This window comes from Pinus tabuliformis, chromosome 9, assembly GCF_031772625.1.
Source record: "Pinus tabuliformis cultivar Carrire ecotype Pingquan chromosome 9, CPIR1, whole genome shotgun sequence".
Classification (NCBI taxonomy): domain Eukaryota; kingdom Viridiplantae; phylum Streptophyta; class Pinopsida; order Pinales; family Pinaceae; genus Pinus; species Pinus tabuliformis.
Genome location: NC_142307.1, coordinates 16,726,129 through 16,736,187, shown reverse-complemented (window position 1 = coordinate 16,736,187; position 10,059 = coordinate 16,726,129). Strand labels below are relative to the sequence as shown.

Here is a 10,059-nt window from a genome sequence, read left to right as displayed (position 1 = left end):
ACATGATTGGAATATCCCATATTGCCTTTTTCATTATGTAGATAAATCTTTCCCATATACAAACAACACCTTCCACAACAACCTTTTCTCAAATCCACATTTTAAAAAATGCCTTGGAACGTGATTGGAATATCCCATATTTCCTTTTTCATTATGTAAATAAATTTTCCACATTACTATTTTCATCATGAAGATTGTTAGTTCATTGTTGTAAAGTGTCAGTGTGTTAAATTCAATACTACAAGTTCAACAAGTGAAAAACATTCCTTAATTAGCGTAATATGCATTTTTCTCTCACCGTGTATTTTTCAGTCATTCATTACAAAACTTGCATCAAATAACACAAATAACAAATTAACATGTATTTTGTCTTCATTATTTTCATCACGGAGCCAAGAAACACGAAATCCTAAAGTGGGTGTTCGTTATATCCAAATTGTTGCAATGGATGTGACCTACCATCAAAAAGAGCATTCCCATCCTTAGATGAACCCCTTTCTTCTTCAGTTGAGCACTTGATTTTATTCAATTCCCATCATTTTTTCTCCATTCATTTGCCCCATCTTACCCCATTCTTCTTCAGCTGACGACTTGATTTTATTCAATTCCCATCATTTTTTCTCCATTCATTTGCCCCATCTTCTTATCTATCAAAGGACTGCCCTGGTCCTTCGAAGCATTACCACTAGTAACAAGGAGATCATTAGAAAACACACTTTACAACTTTGAATAGGGCTGAGACATATCACATACAAGAGTCTTCAAGCTGCAATATTTTGTTCAAATAATGCATGCTAAGATCATTTTTCTTAAATTTCGATTTATAGTAGGTTGTAATTTAATATTTAAAATAATTATTTTTAAAAAAATGTAGTAAACTAACAAAAAAAACGTATGCAATAATGTGCCAAATTATATAGAGTAAGTTATGTATGAGTGGGTACTATGAGATATTAAGTGTAATAAAAAGTAATTGAATGGTGTTTCTCACAACTTTGGAAATTATAATAATTGTTATTTTATTTTTTAATTATTAATAATTATAATACATTTAATATAGATGAAATATTATTAATTAAACAGAAATCGAAATAAACAACTTCTAAAAACACCATTTTGCACTTTCAATTATATTTTAAATTATCCCACATGGATGTCAACGATATGTCATGTACTTGTTCACTATTTTTTTATTGATATCATTAATAAACAACTTTTAAGAACACCATTTAGCACTTTCAATTATATTTTAAATTATCCCACATGGATGTCAACGATATTTCATGTAATTGTTTTGTTTTATTAATGATAATGACCATAAAAGTACATCAAAGCATATTCAATGCACCTTAGTTGCAACTTGGAAATTGTGATAGTTGTCTAGACTTCAAAGATACAGAATATACGGATATATGGAATGTAATGCCTCATTCTAATATATGATGGTTACATGTGATTTATGATGTTGATCTATGATGGCTGTGTTTTGAGCTAACCATATGTGATATGTTTATACATGACGTTTTGATCAAATAGTTAGTTTGACTTGTTGTGACATGAAGTAAACTTGATTGCAAATGTACCTTATTGACGAGCAACCAATGACATATGATTTGAAGTTATTTCAATTTATTTTGAATCTAATGGAATTTATGTGTTTACTATGGGAAGCACGGAAATCCCTGGTTGGGTGGTTAAAATCAAATACAAGAACTAGCAGCAACAACAAAGAAATTGGAACATGCAGCAGCATGCTGGTAAAGTATTCAGGAGCAGGTCCATTGTGGGATAGTATTCAAGTATTGATTATTATAACCCATGATGTGTATAGGGTCTAGAATGTAGCCTGAAATAACATGAATTCATGAATCAGAGTGAGCACTCTTGTCGTGAACTACCTAAGCGTGAAGTATATGGATTTCATATTGAACTTCTCAAGGGATGGATGAATGAACGATAGACACTACAAACTAAGCCTAAGACTGGTTTTGAGATTTTCTATGGGGGCCACAACCATCAAATCCCCATCATGAGTGGATACATTTTCATGACATGGTGATGGGGAGAAGAAGGGTTGCAATAGGAGTAGACATGAGAGGTAGGAGAAGGGAAGGAGACTAGAGGACAAAGGAAAATCAATACAGAGTGAGCACGGTTATGGAATTTAGAAATAGGGTTGGAGAATAGAGGCAAGTGAAGCATAGAGAAGAATAGGAACCAAAACCATAAAATAGAGAACGCTACTTGAGAGGGGGAGAGGTCGTGAAGCCTCCACACATGATAAAACCGACCATAGGAACAAAACCGACTACCTTACGGCGTAATTATAGTAAAGTTATTAATATCTTATAATGCTTTTAATCAAAATTAACTATATTCATTTAACATTTTATTATTATTATATATTAATTTGGAATGAGCGAGAGGATAATTTCTCTGTTTTGCAAGAATTTCTGAGACTTGGAAAATTTTATTTTTCTTTATGTTTTTCAGGTTGGTTTTAAAGTCTGAGAGTCTTATTGATCATGTTACATTGTGTCACTTCTTTTCGGATTGCCTATACAGGTCCTCGGGAGTGAAAAGAATGATCAGAGTACCTGTTGCCAGTGCGAATTTGGTGGACATTCCATCGGATGAATTCTCTTGGGTAAAATTGACGCAGATAACCATATTAGGCATCCATATCCAATGTATATTGCTGTTACATTCTTTCATTTTTTTTTGGTTGTCTATACTGATACTGTTTCCGCTTTAATTGGCCTCTTTGATTAACTGATATTTTATTGCTTCGATCTTGCAGAAGCTAAGAACAGTGGGTTGTCCTGCAAGAAAGCACACAGAACGAGCCCTAGACGATCGAAACATATTTATTGTATACTACGATGGTAAACACAACCATTCTCTTTCTGTATTTGAAACACGTGCCCTGAAATTAGCTGTTCAATATAGTCCAGAGGATGTGGCTTAATAGTTAGGTAAAATCAGGTACTTTTCATGATCAATACTATGTACGCCCTTAAAATTGCTTTAGAAGAAATTTCTTCAAGTTGAAAAAAAGTTAGTCTTAAAAGGACCTTGTGAAATTTTCTGCATCCAGATCTCCACGGACCTTGTGAAATCAGGTACTTTTCATGATCAAATACTATGTACGCCCTCAATCCATCAAGATCGATAAGTCTGGAGTTTCTGAACGATTTATCTTTTCTACAGATTCTTTGCACTATATCATTAATGTTCAAAGCCAAAGAAAAGCGAGGCTAAATTTGCAATGATAGAAGAATATTAGCATTTATTATACCAAGCTATCTGCTTGCAGTGGTCAAATTTATTACAGAGCCTGGCCCTTGCCTCCAACGTTTTGTCTTTTAAGTGATTTTCTATGTGATGATCTGCATCACTGTTCGATTTTTTAAAAGTTAACCCCTCTTTTGAAAAAAAGAAAGAAAGCCGAAGCACTTATAGTTGTTCTCGTTTTCGTTTTTATGGAGAATTGGTTAGATATCGACCATATGTGTCATACATGTCTTACCTGCTGCCACTTTTTGAGGTTGATTTTCATTGACAGCTTTCAATGCAGATTTGGAAGGCTGTTGTTCCTATATCTCTTCAATTTTGCGGCTGGTAATCTTAGAGGTTCTTTTGTTACTCAAGCTATTGGAGTTGGCAAGCTTCATAATGTCTTCAACTTGCCCAGAGAATGGCAATGTACTCAGTCGGAAATAAAGTAAAAGGCAAAAAGATGAGAGAATCATATCGTTTTATGAAAATTTACACAAATTTTCTTGATGTATTATATGAGTTGCTCGGATCAAAATAAGACCTTCTCAGTCAGTCGGAGTATATCAATATATCATGATTGTTATGTAAATAAATATAGTGAGAGTCTTATTGATCATGTTACATTGTTTCACTTCTTTTCGGATTGCCTATAGAGGTCCTCGAGAGTGAAAAGAATGATCCGAGTAACTGCTGCCAGTGCGAATTTGGCGGACATTCCATCGGATGAATTCTCTTGGGTAAAATTGACGCAGATGGCCATATTAGGCCATCCATATCCAATGTATATTGTTGTTACATTCTTTCATTTTTTTTGGTTGTCTATACTGATACTCTTTCCGCTTTAATTGGCCTCTTTGATTAACTGATATTTTATTGCTTCGATCTTGTAGAAGCTATTACAGGTGAACAGTGGGTTGTCCTGCAAGAAAGCACACAGAACGAGCCCTAGACGATCGAAACATATTTATTGTATACTACGATGGTAAACACAACCATTCTCTTTCTGTATCTGAAACAGAGGCCCTGAAATTAGCTGTTCAATATAGTCCAGAGGATGTGGCTTAATAGTTAGGTAAAATCAGGTACTTTTCGTGATCAATACTATGTACAGCCTTAAAATTGCTTTAGAAGAAATTTCTTCAAGTGGAAAAAAAATTAGTCTTAAAAGGACCTTGTGAAATTTTCTGCATCCAGATCTCCACGGACCTTGTGAAATCAGCTCTAATCACAACTCTATGGTAAACAAAATAATTAATGCTATACAAATAAGCTTTATAACTATTTCACTTAACGTTGGATCCATAAACAGCTCATGAAACAAATTAGAAAATATCAATGTTATAATACCATAATAAAATACAAAACTGCAATTGCTCAAACTTTTACAGTTACCTTTGCAACCGAATTTGGCATTGGGCATGGCACAGAAAAAACTATTCTCATAAAAAATAAGACTCCAACACCGTGTTATAACTGATACCATAACTACCATGAAAACAGGTAATGATGTTTGATACCAATCAAATTAGGCTTATAGTTATTACTACGAAAAGAGGTAATGATGTTTGATACCAAACAAACTAGGGTTTACAGTTAACTTTCACAACCGAATTTGGCATTTGGCATGGCATAACATAGCAAAAACTATTCTCACAAAAATAAGACTCCAAGGCGGTGTTATACTAATAACATAACTACCATGAAAAGAGATAATGATGTTTGATACCAATCAAACTACAAAATGAACAATCCGATGTGGGATTTTCAGCCAAAAAAAACGTGTTGCAAGAATTCCGGTGCAGGACAGGGAGTTCAGGGACCGAGGCACTGTATCCACCTCCAGCTGCTACAAACATTCCCATTTCCCAGATCGTGAAGTTGTTTCTGAAACATCCTCTGCCTTGAGAAATTATTGCATCTGGCTCGCACCTAATTGCGCATAATTTATGGATGCAACTGCATATCATCAAATACATTATGCATCTAACAAATAACATTTCAAACGTAAATACAAAAGGAAATATAAAAAACCAATTAATCAATAACAATATACCCATATAACAGTACTTACTATTGGGCCAACTTAGGTAAAAATCAAAATTTTAGGATGAAAAATATGGGCATCTACAATAGTACTTGCATCCAAGGCACAGAGAATTCACTGCTCTATTTTATCTCAACAAATAATTGAAACTTAGAGGCTCTATTTTACTTCAACAAATACTGGAAACTTTAAGGATGGAAACTTATATTTTATATGAACTTTCCAGAATAATTCATGAAGCACTCCAAAAATAGCCCCATGTGCCATGATTGCACACAACAGTACGATTGTGGCACATTCTGGGCAGACAGTTAAACTACATTGTAGTTTAATCAATGTTGACTATCTAGGGCACACTTCGGGCAGAGGCTTCAATCGATGTTTGCAATTCTTTCTCTGCATTGTAATAGACTTATATTCTATATGAACTTTTCAAAATAGTAGCCCTTTGTAATTGGGGCAGAGAGCACTCTGCTCAAGTTTTGCAATCGTTATTGAGCACTTTGCTCAAGTTTTGCAATCATTATTCTGCAGTTCTTAAGTTCACTTTTCAAACAACTGATGAAACATTTCAACAATACAGTGTGTCTTAGGATTGCACAGAGAGGTAAGAATGGCAATGTTTCTCATTTTATTTAGATCATCAATGCCGTGGCCTTCCAACATACCTTATCATTGACCACATACCTAAAGACTATCATTTTCTAAGGTTTTCATTCTACATTAGGTGGCAGATTGCATGAATGATAAAGTCCAGTAGCTCACTATGTAACCAATATAAATAAGAAAATTTAATTTTAATAATGTCCACTACTTAGCACAAATAGGTCGAAGGGACTGCTAAATGAAACGATAAATTATTATCTTTACATCTACATAAATAGTGATATATGTCAGTCACCTTATTAGAATGGCTATTCTATACGCTCTGCTTGGCTCTGCTTGGCTCTCTATATGTTGTTGCTACGTTTTTTTTCCTCAGCTTTCTATATGATGTTGTGCTCTATACGCTATGCTCAAAAGGGCTAATATGTCCTCTCTACGACCACTAACTCCATGATGCATCTTCCTGGATAGCAGTGTTGTGAAGATCCTCCCCCAGGAAAGTAGAATATATATATATATATATATATATATATATATAAAATTCATCATAGAAAATTATGAAATAAAACACTAAAACTTTAAATCTTAAAACATATTTTAGCCGAAATTCCTTTCAGAAACTCAGAAATGCAGAGTTCTGAGACGCTCTCTGTGAACTGCTTTAACAGGGGAGAGGATCTAATTAATTGATAAAAGGTAGTCTTTTTGAGCCCTACGCAGACTCTATTTAATGTAGAAAAACTAATGAATCACACACTTTGTGATACGAAAAAAAGCAGGTTACAATTAAAAAAATCAAAGAAACAAACAATCAATTCTGAAAAATATACTTGTGAGCTCTTATAGTATGGGGGAAAATACAAGAAATCGCTATACTGCAAAGAGTCAAATTGGAATAGCAATGGATCCAATGAGTACAAAATTAGAATAGTATGGGGTCCACAATAGTTTTCCAAAAGCGTAGCAACGCCTAATTGATAAGGGTATGACACCTTCATGAATTGGATGCAATAAAGTATGAAGAGGTTGCAGGATTACCATATAATATAGCATTAAAGGTAAGTGCTTATTTTCATTACCGAGTTTGATACATGATTTAATGTTAAGCTAAATTGAGAAGTTGACTGCCCATATCACAAGGTGAAGTTGAAGCCCTTGACTGCCCATGTAATTGATGATTCTGGGACGACTCCTCATGATTGTGATTGTGCTCCTGTAAAGTTTTTTCGAAAAATATTATCACAGAAGTAAAATAGGCGATATGTAAAACTCAAGAAATTGTTTTCACTTTAGTCATGAAAGGCTACTCCCTTTCAGTTTAAACTACCCCAAAAACAAAACTGCAGTACACATAACTTCAAAATATTAAATACCCAAGCCAACCAAAATAAATAAATAAATATTGTTTATATTTTCCCCTTTTTATTCCTCTGTGTTTAATAAGCTGAGATGAAGCTATAGTCAGTTACTTTTCATGATCAAATACTATGTACGCCCTCAATCCATCAAGATCGATAAGTCTGGAGTTTCTGAACGATTTATCTTTTCTACAGATTCTTTGCACTATATCATTAATGTTCAAAGCCAAAGAAAAGCGAGGCTAAATTTGCAATGATCGAAGAATATTAGCATTTATTATACCAAGCTATCTGCTTGCGGTGGTCAAATTTATTACAGCGCCTGGCCCTTGCCTCCAACGTTTTGTCTTTTAAGTGATTTTCTATGTGATGATCAGATCAATGCATCACTGTTCGATTTTTTAAAAGTTAACCCCTCTTTTGAAAAATAAAAAGAAAGCCGAACCACTTATAGTTGTTCTCGTTTTCGTTTTTATGGAGAATCGGTTAGATATCGACCATATGTGTCATACATGTCTTACCTGCTGCCACTTTTTGAGGTTGATTTTCATTGACAGCGTTCAATGCAGATTTGGAAGGCTGCTGTTCCTATATCTCTTCAATTTTGTGGCTGGTAATCGTAGAGGTTCTTTTGTTACTCGAGCTATTGGAGCTGGCAAGCTTCATAATGTCTTCAACCTGCCCAGAGAATGGCAATGTACTGTCTGAAATAAAGTAAAAGGCAGAAAGATGAGAGAATCATATGGTTTTATGAAAATTGACACAAATTTTCTTGATGTATTATATGATATCTACCTTACAAATTTGAGCCCTGAAAACCACTGATCCGCTGCAGGGGATTAATGATCTGCTGCGCCTCTGCCTTAGAAATACCAACTGCATAACCTGAAAATATTAAGAAAACCCTTGTTCATGCAGCAAAATATTATCGATAGAATAAATTAAGTAGGTTGAAGGTTCGTAAGGAAGATAATGGACAGTTATTGCAGGGTCGAACTAACAGTCGCAGTTATTGCAGTTTCCAACGAACAGTCGCGGCTGGCCTTGCTCAATTCAAATCAATGGATAAGGATTACCTAATCGTCTAACACCAAAATCCAATGGCACATATTTTGACAAGAAAGCAATTTGGGGAGTTAATCTCAGAGGGAAACGCGTTACGGCGTAATTAATCATTATGAAAAATCTACCTTCTAATAAATTTGTAACAAATTTTATTCATAAAACTTATTTTTGCAAATAATTAAAATTTTTTCCTATTAAATATGTTTTTTGTTTTTTGCAAAAAATTACAATTTTCCACTAATAATCATAAATAACTAATTAATACAAATAATTTATCTTCTTATATGTAACTAGGAGAAATAATTTAGGGTAACAACTTTGGTACCTAATAACCAAAGTGTAAAAGTAAAGTTGTGTACATGCATGGATTGAATCAATGAAATTCAAGTACTTGGTTTAGTATGGAGTCATATTTCAAACCTAATTTTATTAATAAAATATTAATAAATTAAATAAATTTAACATATAAATAATAAATTCAATAATATTAATAATAAATAATACTATTAATTAATTTTTAATTAAAATAATTAAAAAATAATTTTATAAATTTAAATAAAAATAAAATAAAAATCATTGAAAACAAAAAGGAAAATTGATGGATTTTTCTTGAACAAGAAAATGGAATTTGAAATTCCACACCGCTCAAGTTCTAAGGTTGATAGGGTGGGTATTGGAAATCCAAAGTGCTATAAAGGTTAATACTTGGTTAGAAGGAGTTTAAAGAGATTGATGATGATGATGATGATGATGATGGTTTACGTCCACTGAGACCAAACTTTGGTCTATCAAACCTAAAGAAATGAATTATTTAGTTTGATTTAAGATTTTATTCCTATGCTCAAAAAGCTTGGAGAGAAACCTCCTGAACTCACTATAATTTTGACATCGTAAAAGGCTAGGAGGGTCAGTATTGCAACAAAGATTATGAAACTAAGATCTAATGTGGTAGTACGTAGGACACTCTAAGAGGAAGTGATTTTCATCCTCAATGTTCATATTCTCACAGAGATGGCAGATCCTTTCCATCCATGGTGTTTTAGGAACTGCCTAATGACCCATTTCACTATGGAGCTCATGAGAGTTCATTCTAATCTTGGCTATATTAATTTTCTTCTTTGAGCTAGTTAAAACAGAGAGATACTTTTATCTTCTAGGGTGGGGTTGATGACCTCCTTATAATATCTTAATTTTCGTTTAGTTGCTAAATCTTTCTCACACCACATTTTTTCTTTGAACTTAAAAGTAACAATATTTTTAATGTTTTGCAATGCAACATCCTCGTTGATCTCCCAATGGTTTAACAAGGCCCTGGTGTCTTTATACCAACCTTGTTTGAGCCTTAGGTGGTTTTGGCTAGAATTTAAAACTAGCTTAGGAAGTCTATGGCCTTCTATGTTATTGAGTTTGTGCTTGTACAACAAAAGCATAGTCATAGCTAGGCTCTCGATAGGGGAAAGACCCACTTCTATAAGTAGAATAGGATAGGGTGTATTGCTTTTAATTTTGAGCTTATACGTTATAAAATGCTTTTGGATTTTCTCTATCTTTCTCCAGGATTCTCTAGAGATGATGCAACCCAAAACATCACATCCATATAAGATAACAGGAGTGACTAAAGTTTCAAGGAGGAAATTATTTCTATCCCACATTACGAGGTTTTCCATTCTACAATTATTTTCAAGACCAAAATAAGCTTTCCAGCCC

At 33.7% G+C, this 10,059-nt stretch overlaps 1 long non-coding RNA gene across 3 annotated transcripts; it reads right to left on the bottom strand.

Moving 5' to 3' along the window:
- Positions 1-4,594: 4,594 nt before the first annotated feature.
- LOC149146894 (uncharacterized) lies at positions 4,595-8,309 on the bottom strand. Of its 3 annotated transcripts, none has more exons than XR_016262556.1 (4): positions 8,083-8,309; positions 7,809-7,991; positions 7,009-7,142; positions 4,595-5,235 (listed from the first exon to the last, which is right to left on the bottom strand). It is a non-coding gene; the product is annotated as an uncharacterized LOC149146894 (long non-coding RNA). The 3 variants fall into 3 exon arrangements; XR_016262558.1 differs by having other exon boundaries at positions 7,809-7,965; XR_016262557.1 differs by lacking the exon at positions 7,009-7,142.
- Between the last annotated feature and the right edge of the window lie 1,750 nt (positions 8,310-10,059).